Below are 13,442 nucleotides of genomic sequence, written 5' to 3' on the forward strand. Positions count from 1 at the left end.
ATGAAGATTAAAGGAGATAATAAAGCACCTAGTAGAATATATGATACTCAGTAAATGTTCAATATTGTGACTATCATTATACTCTTATGTTAACACAAAAGTTCATACACTAATGGAAGAAGTGTGCATTCATACAACATTTCTGAGGGCGCATGTGTTTGCATATAAAGTACTTAAAATATGAATATTTTTTAAGCCCCCCCAAAAACTCTTAAAGAATTCTATTGAGGAAAAAATCATGGGTTTACATATAAGAACATTCATCTCAGAGTAGTTTAAAAACATTTTTTATAGCTTTGCTTAGGTATAATTTATGCCTACTGAACAACACATAAAGTTTACAGTTTGTTGAGTTTTGACTATATGTGTGTGTGTGTGTGTGTGTGTGTGTATATATATATATATATACAGTCGAAACTATCAACACAATCAAGATAATAAATATCCATCACCCCTATAAGTTTCCACTTATCTACTGTTGTCCATTTCCCCCTGCTTCCTATCTGTAGACAAGCCTCAATGTAGTTTTTAGTAGTAAAAGAATGGACAAAGTAAAAGTCAAAATGGAGAACTAGATAAGTTAATTTATATTAGTATTGGGCGGTAATACACTATGGTGGTTAAAGGCATGGACTTTGGCGTTGGGCAGCTCCGATTTAAATCTCCCCTCTGTTTCTTAGTATCTGTTTCACCTTGGTAAGTACTAGTCTCTCTGAGCCTCAATTTCTTTATCACTAAAACAGAAATAATGCCTACCTCAGAGAATAAAGGGCCTAAAGTATTTATAGGACACAGCAGAGAATTCATTGAGGCTCCTAGTTAATAAGAAAATTGGGTGCAGGATATTTAATTAGTTGGGAAATGTTCATAATTAAGTAACAAAAGCAAGTTATTAATTATTTAGAGACCCACCATAATTTTTAAAAACTATACATGTATAGATTCAAAGAGAAGAACATGCTTGTAGATATACCAGTATGTTAACAGTAAATATTACTAATGATTTCTATTTTCTTCATTTTTTTTCAGTATTGTCTATGTTCCACAATAAATATATTCTCATTTTGGCAATCAGATAAAAATACAGAAACTTTATATATTTAAAAAAATGTAAGTGTGAATCTCATTCATTTAGTATTCAAACATTTATTTAGTACTTACTACATAGTAGACACTGTGGGACACCGGGGTAGAAAATAAATAAAATATTTACTCTCAAGGGAGAAAAAGGCACTAATCACACTATAGTAATTTTAAGTAATTTTCATTTTATTAACAGAATAATTTGGCTAAGAGGAATTAAGTGGCAGGTTGTGGGTCATAAAAGTAGAACCCTACAAGATGCAGCGTTTATTTATCCACTTCTAAAAATACATATCCTTTACATCAAGTATAACTTATCTGCATATGTTTATTTTATTTCTTAAAGTATTTTTATTTCTTTTTATTCTATATTTATGGTAGTAAATGTTACAACATCCCTGTCTGTGTCACCTACCTTAAATTAGAAGCACTAAGTGAATAAGAACTATGTCTATTTAACTGTTTTGTTTTGCATTATTAAACAGCTGGTAAACTAATGATACATCATGAGAACAAATCTGGAATAGAGAATTTCAAGCTTGTATTTCAGACTGGCTATAAAGTAACCTATGATTCTTCTCAAGCAATGTAAGATGGTTAATTCACACTAAATTCTTTCACTAAAATTAAAACCATCTCCAAATATGTTATTTTTTTGGCTTAAAAACCTGTTCTTTTTAAACAATTACAATTAGTCATAGGTACCAACAAACATGTACACTGACTAAACATGAAAGCAATGAAAATGAAATTAATGAAATGTGAAGGAACCTAAAAATATTTAAAAGAACCCCATATTTATAGTATTGTTATTAACAAAACGTGCCTTCTCTATTATAGAAAAACAGTCTAACACAAATCTAAGCTTGTTATTAACTATTTCAAACACACAGGAACTTTAAGAGTTACTGAATTTGAGCCTCCTGTGCTACCATCTTGATTTTTGCCATCAATCCAGTTAAAATGTCAGGTTCTCTTGCTTTCTATGTTATGGTAAATTGCTAATGTCTGACAACAAGCAGCACTTTGCCAGGCTCAGACATTATGTTGATATGCTAATGATCCAAAATGAGGCCACCAGACATCAATTACATAAATGAGACTAGGAACAGGGCCAACACAGGTACAGTCTACTAATTTGTTCATCTTTGTTGGCCAAAAGCCAACTGCATGACAAGTGAATGCCCCTAAAGACACTGGGGCACGACTCCTTCACTTCAGAGAAGGATTGTACTCTTCAAACCTGTGTGATCTCTATCTGCCTAAGGACACTTTAATGAACCATACAATGACCTAACGAGAATACATCTGAAGGGTCGGTAAATTCACATACTGGGAAGAGTACAAGGCAGTAAAAAAAAGTTAAAAGTAGAAAAAAACAACATCCGAGGCCGACATAAAACTGAATCAAGTTTCTAAAGCACAACGCAGGAACAATACAAAAGACAACATTATTTTTTTCCAATATTTTGAATTTTGAACAAGTACAACTCAGTATCATTAATAGATATAGTGTAATTGGGTTTAATCAGAAGATTAAACACTTTTTCTTTACTCTCCTAATGTATTTTTATGTGTGATATACTAACAACCTCAAGCCAAAATGTTTTCCATTAGGATACACCTTTGAATTTTTAATAGAAACAAGCAGAGAAATATAACTCCTTGAATATTATTTTTTGACATAGAGGCAATTAATGAATGGTATCTACATATAAAGGGAAGCAATTAACAGTGTAGTAAAATAAATACATAATAAATACAATAAAATTTAATGTGTTATACAGTGTCTTAGAAATCAGTTGATAGGGGTTTAAACAAAAGGATACCAAATTTCTATATACCAGAATCACATGGGGGAAAACTCTATTCTGGTAAGTTTTTGATATAATGTAGAAATTGTTATAATAGTTTCCTGGTTATTTTTGGCTACTAGGGCAGTCATTAAGGAGAGTGACACTACGTGCAGAGTCAAGCCATTTATTAGGGCCTTCATGTCCTTTCTTCAGCAGTGCCCAAGCCAGACCAGCTTACTCTTAGCAGGAAGAGGAAAACAAGAAAGTGCAGGTGCTGGCAGGCATGGTTTCAGTTGTCAATACTGCAGAAATGTTTGGTCTACAGACAAACTGCAGCATCTGAGGGGCCTAACAATCACAGATTTCAGACCAGATAAGCATCAGGATGGAAGTCCTAGAAGGGGACAGGCGGCTTCACAAGAGGCAGGGATTAGGAGAGGACAAGGGTCAAAGTTACGAAGTCAACAGAACTTCTCACCTCACTAATAGTTCTTTGGTTTGTATTCCTGCTTCAGTCTTCAGACCCGGCTCTTGTGAACATTTTCCTGACTCCAGCCTCAGCCTTCCCAACTATGATTCAGATACGTTTTGACTCGCCTGCTGATAAGCATCCTTCATCAGCTCCCAACACAAGCCTCTAGCATCCTGGGACCTCCTTCTTCAAGACATAGTGTATTTGCTTTCCATTTGTAAGCTGTGCCTGCTCTCAACACAGAACTCCATCTTTACGGCATTTCTATGTCTCTAATGCTTTCAAAAGACAATTATTTTAGAGAAACTCTTAGTTATCAGACTTCTGTATTCAAGTAAGTCATTTCACAGGTGGCTTTTAGATGAAGCAGAGTAAGTAGTATTTTCATAGACTGGTTGTCAAAAGAGGGAGACAGATGAGCCATCTCACATGAGATTATATTATATAGTGGTTAAGAGTATGAACTGTGGCATGAAGACAATCTGCATTCGAGCCTTGGGTTTACCACTTACTAGTTTATGAACCTCTCTGTGCCTCAGATAATATCATCATCCACCTACAAGGACTGTTGTGAAAATGTAATTGAAAAAATGCCTATAAAGCATTTAGTGTATTATCTGACCATAGTACCATCATACCATAGTACATGCTACCTGTATGTTAGAAATTGGTTGCAGAAGTGGTGGTATTTACAGTCAGGAAGCTTGCTCCCAGTGCACTCTGCAGAACTCTTGGCATATCAATGTCCCCTCTACCCAGGCAATGCTGCAATTCACCCCCTTTGCTGTGGTAGATTGAAAATGGCAACAAATTCTTGGCCACTCCTGCCATTGTGAGATGGAGTCTAATCCTCTTTCTTTTAAAAATGGGCTGGCCTTCCTGACTTGCTAGACAAATAGAGGGAGATAGAAGCGATGTTCTTCGACTTTTCAAGGCTGCATCAGAGCCTTGTAGTTTCCACCTGGGAACATTCTACGGAACTCTTGTCGCCAAGCTGTGAGGAAGCCCATGCAGCCCACATTGAGAGGAACCAAAGCACTCTGCTGACAGCCCTGGCTCAGTTCCCAGCCAGCGGCCAGAACCAACTTGCCAGGCTTGTGAGTGAGCTACCTGAAGGGGTTCCATCCTACAGGTTCAGTCTAGCAGCTCCAACTGAAGCCATGCAGAACAGAGACAAACTTTCCAGCTGAGCCCTGCCAAAACTTTAGATTTGTGTGAGCAAGATAAATTATTATTATTAGTTTGGGCTATTAAGTTTGGGGGTGGTTTATTATAGGGCAACAGGTAACAGAAATGTTTGTCAGAGCACCCTAGTCAACAACAACATCACAGTTCTGTTTATTGCCACATAATTTATTTTCATACAATACAATGCTACAATTACAGCAGTGGCTGTTGATTTTATGTATGTGCCTGTTCACTAGCCACCTCCAGTGGAAGGCTGGACCTTCCACTAGGTCTTCTCAGTCCTCCTTATGAGTCCCCTTAGAGACTAGAGATCTTTTCAAAATGGTAGAGGGACTTACACCCACTGTTCTGCCACCCTTCCTCAAAAACACACATGGTGGAGCTCTGACTATGATCAGCATGGCCTCCAAAACTGGACCTACATAATCACTATTAAAATTGTTGTAATGCTATTCTTCAGTGATCATAAATGATCTAAAATCACCTATATTCTCAAAATGGCACTCTATCAAACAATGAATTTTAAGCAGAAGTTTGTTTAGTTTTAAAAATAAAGCCACATATATCAATCAGCAGATTTTAAATAGCATCCCCAGTTTGTGTTCTCTGTGATCTATGTGAAATACCCAATCTTGAATTTGTCTTCAAATTCCATATATGCCATGGAGTACAATCTGATGTGTATAATTTAGTTCAATTAGAAATTTATACTGTAAATAACACAGGTTTCAAAAGTCACTTTAGACTAGTGAGGGTATCGTTGCAACTAAAAATAATAATTAAAAATTAAAGAAAATAATTAACATGCCTTTCAGCTTCTAAAATCAGACAGATGTTTTACTAACAGTTATAAAAACTGGAATAGTACTTGCCCTTAGGCCCAAACAAATGTGTCTGTTTCACTAATTTCAGTGTGATAGGTAATTTTTTAGAAAAACAGATATTTTTCAATGTACAAAGCCAGATCAAAAAATGTAATTTTTACAGTTTATGTATACAATCACACATATATAACATGTGTATTCATGTAATTGCCAGTCGTATTACAGGGCTTGTTTAGTCCTCTTACATAGATACTCTTGTCTTCACTACAACGGGACAATGTTCTACAATTTTAAAAGGGAAATGTTGGCGTGAAAGCAATGGAATTATATTATTACTAATATATTAATTGACACAATTACAAAGTAGTATTAGCACATCAGTGAGGATCAAAGAATAGTTGATAGGTGTGTCTGTTGTAGGGATAGAAACTTTTGTATTCAGGATTCAGCAGAAACAGCTTTCAAGGATGTAAAGATCTACAAAGGTGCAGCGATGTAACTGTGTGTATTCTAAAGCACTAATTTTAAGATTAATTTTGTTTTATAGTTCACAGCTCTATTATTCAGAGTAGAATATTTAGTAACTAATTCTTAGTTACTTAAACTAATTCTTACGCAGACAAATCCTGATATTCTCGTGAAAGCAAGGACATCAGATTGGAGGAGCCACAATGGTGATTCCTCCATGGCAGAGGATCCCTAGCTGAGGATGTATAAAAAAGCTGGGCATTTTAGAAGTCTCAGCTGGTGTCCTGAAGACCAAATCCAGTCAGTCAAAGTGTTTTCCTTGATAATGACAGAACACAGCATATTTTAAAACAATTGGATTTGAATACCTTTAGCAGGGGCCTGTAATCTCCAGTTTTGTCTTTCTCCATCACTTCCTAATTTACTGACAAAAGCCTATTTTAATCATTTGTGGGCCTTCCTTAGCTCCCAAAGGCATCCGAGTTTAAAACTCCTGAACTATACTTGTAAATCGTATTTTCTAAAAGCATTCGTTTACACCTGATATAAAACACACACACACAGGCACACACATATACTGTAAGTTAGCCTGCACACAAAGTACGTGCTTCTACACAGTCGAAGAGAGGAAAAAAAATTCAAAATAGTTAAGTGGAATTTGTTTCCCTATTAAAATAAAGGACCTGGTCATTTGAATTCCTTAATACCCAATCTTAACAAACGGCTAATAATGCTTTAAAGGCAGTAGTATAATTCCCCTGAATCAACTAAACTCTAATTTTACTAAAAAAATAATCTAATAGGAATGAGAGGTAATAATATGTATAACACATCTTATAAATGGCATCAAGACAAAACAAAATTACAATTATCTTCATTTCATGACGCAATAATTGTTGCCAGGAAAAGAAAATAAGGATGTGACAGCTTAAAAGTCTATCGAATGAAAATGTGTAATGATTGCTGCTGAGAAATTTCATAACACATATTCCACTCACCTTCCCAAACAAACAACCGACTACATTTCGAATGTGTTGCAAAACTATTAGAGAATTATTCTCTTTTGTTTTGATTTGTTTAAATCCAGTGGAGTTCAGTGACAAACATTCATCTTCTCTTTCTATATAATATCAGGGCAGGCTTTTTAGTTAAAAACAAAACAAAAAAACAAAAAGGAAAAGAAAACAAATTCGTATTTGTTAGGTTTAGGTGAACTAATTATGTAAAATAAAAACAGAGGCAAAATGTGCCTTTTTAGTACATTAATTATGATCTATCATTTACTCTATGTTTAGAACATACAGAGAAAAACAACATTTGTACCCATAGGTATTCTAATGAGATCAGACATGAAGCTTTTGAAATAAACCTCAAACAGCTTGGTAATCCAAGCCTTATTACTGTTTAGTAGCTTCGCTCACACAGTCATTTAGTCACAAATCTGTGGCTATAGACCAAATCCATACAGACTTCTAAAAGGACATAAACACCTCAAGGGACAAAAAAAGATGCTGGAAAACCTTCCTTGAGCGAGAGTTCAACTACTTCCCGTGGCAGTTTGCACACGTTTTCCAGCATGAAGTTCACTTATTTAAACAGGTGAAAGTAATTAGATTTTTAAATGATTGTATTGTCAGTGGGTCTGCACTCTGACAGAATTCATACTGACTGTAAAAACTCTAAAACTCATAAAAATAGGAATTTCTGGAAAAATGATTAGTAGCACATTCCTAAGTTTACACACACACACACACACACACACACACACACACTGAAAAATTAAATATATTCCTTTTGTGTGTGTGGTATATCAAATAACCACAGAATGCAAGTATAGAATTGTTTTTTCAGAAATAAGGTATGAGAAGTACCAAGCACTTTCTATAGGGAAATTTTGATACTACATTAAGAATAAAAAACCTACACGACAGTTGCTATCAATTGTACCGTGCTATAGCTTATTGTAAAAATTAGATTGAAACAACTTAAAATCTCAGTAAAGAGCTATTGTCAGATCCTAGTGGTCTGAAAATGGTCTTTTAGAGATCTAAAGAAATTAATCTTCTCTAAACACAGAAGTCATTTCAATGTAAAAAATTATGCAGTGAAAACCACAGAGCTTTAATTTTTGAAAAGCCCAGATAATTATATATTCCATGGCTCTCAGACTTCCTTACCAATAGTGGTACTCAGTTTTAACATTTATATTTTACATCTTGTATTAGAATCGAAACTCTGGACAGGTTTAAAAGAGCCATTTTGAGCCTAACAGGAATTCACTGTGTACACTCCATAAACTAGTTGTTCTAAAACTAAGGTTTTGATATATGATGATTAATTAGGCTGAAAGAATAAAATAGGTTTTGGCTGTATTAAATTAAACTCACCATTTTTAAAAGAGAATGCATACAATTATACTAAAGCTGCCTCTTATGCAATGTCTGAGATGACCAAATGAAATGTACACTGCTTTTAAAGGAAAAGTTAGACTTGGTTTGTTAAATTTTAATTTTTAAATATATGTAATGCTATTTTGTATGACAGCCTGCGGAAAGAAAAAAAATTAAAAGTGGATCCTAGCTATGTTCATATTAATTACATGATACAGCATGATTAGATGGGAGTAATTAGTGTATGCTGAAGTAAACGGAGTTTGAAAGCTTACTCAACATTATTAAGCACCCTTTTTGAAAGTAGTGAATAGCTTAATTTAATTTGTGCTGGTTAAAGCACACAGACTTCCAAATACCAAGACAGTACTAAATTTACTCTTTTACCCAAATCATACTAATAAATGCAGAGGAAGGGATGTCTGAATGGTACTAGCCAAAGATTATGTGCTTGATTAAACATTTTTTCACAACTGATATTCAGCACAGACTGACTTAGTCTCATCAAAACCATCAATGCTCATGTGATTTTTGCCCATGGTCTTAAAAACTAAACAAGACTGTTGCAAATCCAGAATGTCCTAAAAAGCTATGAAATTTTACACGTAAAAGAATGATATTGTGTGAAAACAAAATGTGAAATATCTGTCAAATATAGTTATAAAATTTTAATCCAAAAGAATTAAAGCAGGAAGGCATTTTATCTATTAAATATAAGTGAGATTTTCTGTAAGTAAGATTAATGACAAACTATATATCTACAGTTCAACTGAATATAAACAACCATGTGTTGTCCATTAGGGAGACATTCGCTCAGGGTTATTTTCCTAGCTATGGTGATGAATTTGCACCAATCCATCTACACAGTCTCACCCAGTTCTCCTTGTCACCAACTGCACACATTTGCCAGCCAGCTGGCTGGGGTGAGGGGTATATCCTCTGCCACATAACAAAGAGAGGCTTGCTGGCCTGCACCTATATGAAACCCACGACTTCGCCTTCATTAACAACATGGGTAGCCCAGTGAGCTAACTGGTCACTGATTAAAATAAATGTATACCTTGAAGACCAGAAACACTAGCACCAAACTTCAATATATTGATATGAGAAACATTTTTTTTTGCTTTCTCAAGTACACTTTCTTAAACAAATCGGTTATGAGAAACAAATTTCATGAAATTAAACGCTACCGTGATTACCGCAAAACTATTATAAAATTGAAGGGGAAAATGAGCTTCAAAAAGACATTAAGTACTTAAGGCTAATTCAACTGAGGTGAATTCCGCTGGTTAAAAGTCAGCTTTAAATCGAAATGTCTCTTAAGAGGAAGAACCTGAATTAAATAAACTTCTAACAAAAAAATTTTAATGAAAATAATTGAAGACATACAAGTAAGTATCCCTTATAAACAGGAATAATAAATCTATCCCTTAGCAATCACAAGTTTGCTCCTTTCTCTTATCATTGGCGTAAATTTTACTTTTGAAACACACACATACACATACACACACATCAGCAACAGGGGAAGGGATATGAAAGAAGGTAACTTCTAACCTAGAGGATGAATTATGATTAGATTATAAGCATCATTAATGAATAACCTTAAAAAAGATTGAGTAAGAATAAAAAATGTAACATGGAAAAATTGGACAGTCATAGTTTAGTCAACTGTTAAGCTTTTTTCCTTATTAACACTAGAGATAGTTTATTTAGTTGGCATCTCCTCTTAGATCTGCATATCTGTGTTTGTATTCTTTCACTTCTAATCACATCCGTTTGAAAGGTGAGCACAGATCAGGATACAACAGTTTCTATTTACTTTGTTTGAACATTATATTTTTAATTCATTTATATTTTAAGGCACTGACATTATGTCACTGACACATTTTTTTCCCCTCATAATGTTAAACTAAGCATGCCTACTATTTTGTAATTCATCCAAAAACCTGTATCTAGTATTTCCCACTCAATCCATTATTTATTCACAAACCTATGCTTCCATAACAAATGTATGTGCTTATAATATAGCAAGGCTTATATTTAATCACAATTATTTCTTAAAAATGTCTTCTATACTTCTAAAACAGAGACATGTCTTATTCATCTTTGCCTCTTCAGCAACAAGCTAAGGGCTTTACGTATAAAAGGCACTTAATAAGTGAACACTGAATAGAAAAAATAATGAATGAATCCCTATTAAATTCTACTTTCTTTGTTTTGGTCTATGATCCTATTGAGACCTGCTTGAATAAGGATTATATTAACTCTGCTATCCAACCTTATATCGTCCTTAAATTTGATAGTGAGGTCTCTCCTACATTTTTCTCAAAGTCAATGATAAGAGTTGGAAATGATAGGGTCTCTGGCACGTCAATCATGGACCTCTCTTCTAGTTGTCATCCATCCATTAACAAGCAAACCTAGAGTATGATCATCCAGTATGGAGGCAGCTATACTCCATTTAATTCTACAATCTATTTTTCTCTAACTTGTCCACACAAATATTTTGAAAGACTTTGTCAAAAGGTTTGCTATAATCAGGATTAATTATATCCACAGCTTTCACTAAGTATTCTATCAAAGAAGAAAACAAGTTTGATTTTATGTAGCATACCCTTAGTGAAAAATACATGGCTTTTAGTAATACCAACAATTCTAAACACTCACACACCTTCAACTTAATTATCAAAAATCACAAGACCAATTTGAACAGTTCTACTAACATCCAGCTTTTCTACTTTTAAAAATTTGTCCCTTGAGCTCACCTCAATTTGTCTAAATTCTTCCTGTTTTTGATATTTCAAGCATCACCCACCTTGGTTTTGTGATAAGCATAAGTTGTTTCAGTACTTGCATTCTGTATGACCCTAGACACTAAAGTATAAGTATTCTCTCTCACCTAGCTTAGAATTCCTCTGCAATCTGTTTTTTCTACCCATTGCAAATCACTCTCCTTAATAAAAAAGAAGCAAAGTAGGACTTGCGTTCTACTATCTTACCATAATCTTTTAACATCTCACCATTTATTCTAAGCAATAAATCTATGCATTGTTCTTTCTATTTGAACATGGCTCATAAAAGACCTGCTTACAATTTTAATTTCCTTGCCATTTTTGTAAGCCTTACACCAATCTCAAGTTTATCTTGCCTGATGTTTTCTCATGGTTATGAATCCTAATTTTCTATTAACCATATACTCTAAGTTCACAGATTTTTTTCTACTTGTCTTTTTTTCCCTTATATTCTGCCCCATCCCGCCCCACAGGTCATCATAGTTTCATCATATCAACACCGTTAGAATTTTAAGGCTCCCTTTTAGGATTTTGGGCTATGGACTCACTTAGATCCTCAGATATTCTTACTAAAGTAGATTTTAGTCACTACAAAAAAATAATAGGGCTTCCCTGGTGGCACAGTGGTTGAGAGTCCACCTGCCGATGCAGGGGACATGGGTTCGTGCTCCGGTCCGGGAAGATCCCACATGCCGCGGAGCGGCTAGGCCCGTGAGCCATGGCCGCTGAGCCTGCGCATCCGGAGCCTGTGCTCCGCAACGGGAGAGGCCCCAACAGTGAGAGGCCCGCGTACCGAAAAAAAAAAAAAAAAAAAGACATAAATATTATTTGCATTACTCAGCCCATTCTGTTACCTTTCAATCTTCATCAAGAACTAGCAATCTAGTCTTGGAAAAAATGCGTTCCATAAGCAACTCAGCTGCTTATTTTGAGTGGGCTTTTACTTTTTCATAACACTTTGCAAAGTTTTTTAATAATGTTTAAGATATTTTGAATTAATGACAATGCCAAAAGTAATGAGAAGATCCTTAGATGTCACGAAATGTTACATTTGCTGAATTGTGTGAATGCACACTTACTGCTATTTTAAAAATTGTTACTAAAATGTCTATGGAAAAAACAAATTGTTGTCAACTCTGTTGCTCCTAAAAGTTTTTTTCCATTGAAATAATTATTTTATAATTTGAGCATTCTTAGGTATAGAACTATCATTATTATGGCTGAACAAATTATATTTGAAGTCTACTCTCCCTAAGGCATACAGTTTGCTTCCGACCAAAACGAGGATTTTCTTCATTGGCCATTTCAAACTCTAATTTAACATGGCAACTATCTTAAACATTCTCTTTCCTTTTATACTGTCAACCATTCTTTTATATTGGTTAGAAAGAATGCAGTCCATTGAGGCATTTCCCTGTATGTTTTTCTCTATGTTCGTACAAGAGACTGAAATCAATTCTTAATTATCCTAGGCAAATTATGCTTTCAAGTTCTTATTGACATTTAACACCAAATATAATTCGTTATATAGTTTGATCATGATTTGAGTACTGTCCCTAATGTTTATTCATATTTCCCTAACATTTCTCTGATGGGAGATCATTTGAAGCCAAAGCACTGCTCTATTCAGAGGAAGAGAGAAGCCTCTGAAGAGAGAGGAAGGAAGGGCAGATCTATCTTAGCTGACAAGGATGGTGCTCTACTCCAAAAAGATGTACCTGCCCTTAAGAGACTAAACAAATTAGAAAATTACCAGCACTTCCTAAAAGAGATGAAGTATATCTTCACTGCTGTTTTAAGAGCACAAAGCATATCAAAGCCTTTGTACATAGAACACCAACTATTACCCAAAGCCAAACTAAAATGACTTTTGAATATTTTGCAAATTTAAATTACACATTATTCTCCTTGTCTTTATTAGCTTGGAAAATTAAGAGTTGATTATATTCTTCACATCGTAATCTGTACAGTAAATATTGTGGTAATGTTACAACATCGATTTTCATTTTCCTGATAACTGACATTTTGGCTTAAAAATTGCACTACTTAAAATATTTTTGGCCATGAGCATTAGAAAACCTAATTTTCTGGCTTAAGGAAGAAGGAATTTTATTTGCATATAATAGGAAAGTCAGTAGTTGGGTGGGTTTGATTTAGTGACTCAACAATGTCATGAAGGCTTCACAGCATTGGATTTATCCTATAGATGGTTATTCTCACAGTCAAAAGATGGCTACCAGGAGAAATAAAGGCAACATGTTTCTTTCCTTTTTTTCCACCAAAAGTGGTAGGACGGAAGGAGAAAGGGAGAGAAGGTAGGAGTGAAACAGAGGAACGTGGGGGTGGAGGCACATTTCTTGTCACTCTCTCTTAAGAGAAAGGTAGAACATTCCTAGTCGCCTCCAGCCAACCTTTCCTCATTTATCAAT

The 13,442-nt window shown here is 34.7% G+C and overlaps 1 protein-coding gene across 6 annotated transcripts in view; it reads right to left on the reverse strand.

The window, feature by feature from the left end:
* The window catches only part of FOXP2 (forkhead box P2), a 538,178-nt gene that overhangs the window by 298,859 nt on the left and 225,877 nt on the right, over positions 1-13,442 (reverse strand). Inside the window, exon 1 of one of the 6 annotated variants that reach the window (XM_089917489.1) lies at positions 1-3,583. This exon is cut by the window's left edge and continues 29,895 nt beyond it. The exons of the other annotated variants lie outside the window; for them this stretch is intronic. The gene's annotated coding sequence lies outside the window, so the exon portion shown is untranslated. Of the gene's footprint in view, positions 3,584-13,442 lie in introns of those variants that run through there. 6 annotated transcript variants of the gene reach the window in all.

The sequence above is a fragment of the Delphinapterus leucas genome, chromosome 9, assembly GCF_059928025.1.
Source record: "Delphinapterus leucas isolate spDelLeu-1000000601 "Yukka" chromosome 9, BTC_Dleu_Yukka2, whole genome shotgun sequence".
NCBI lineage: Eukaryota > Metazoa > Chordata > Mammalia > Artiodactyla > Monodontidae > Delphinapterus > Delphinapterus leucas.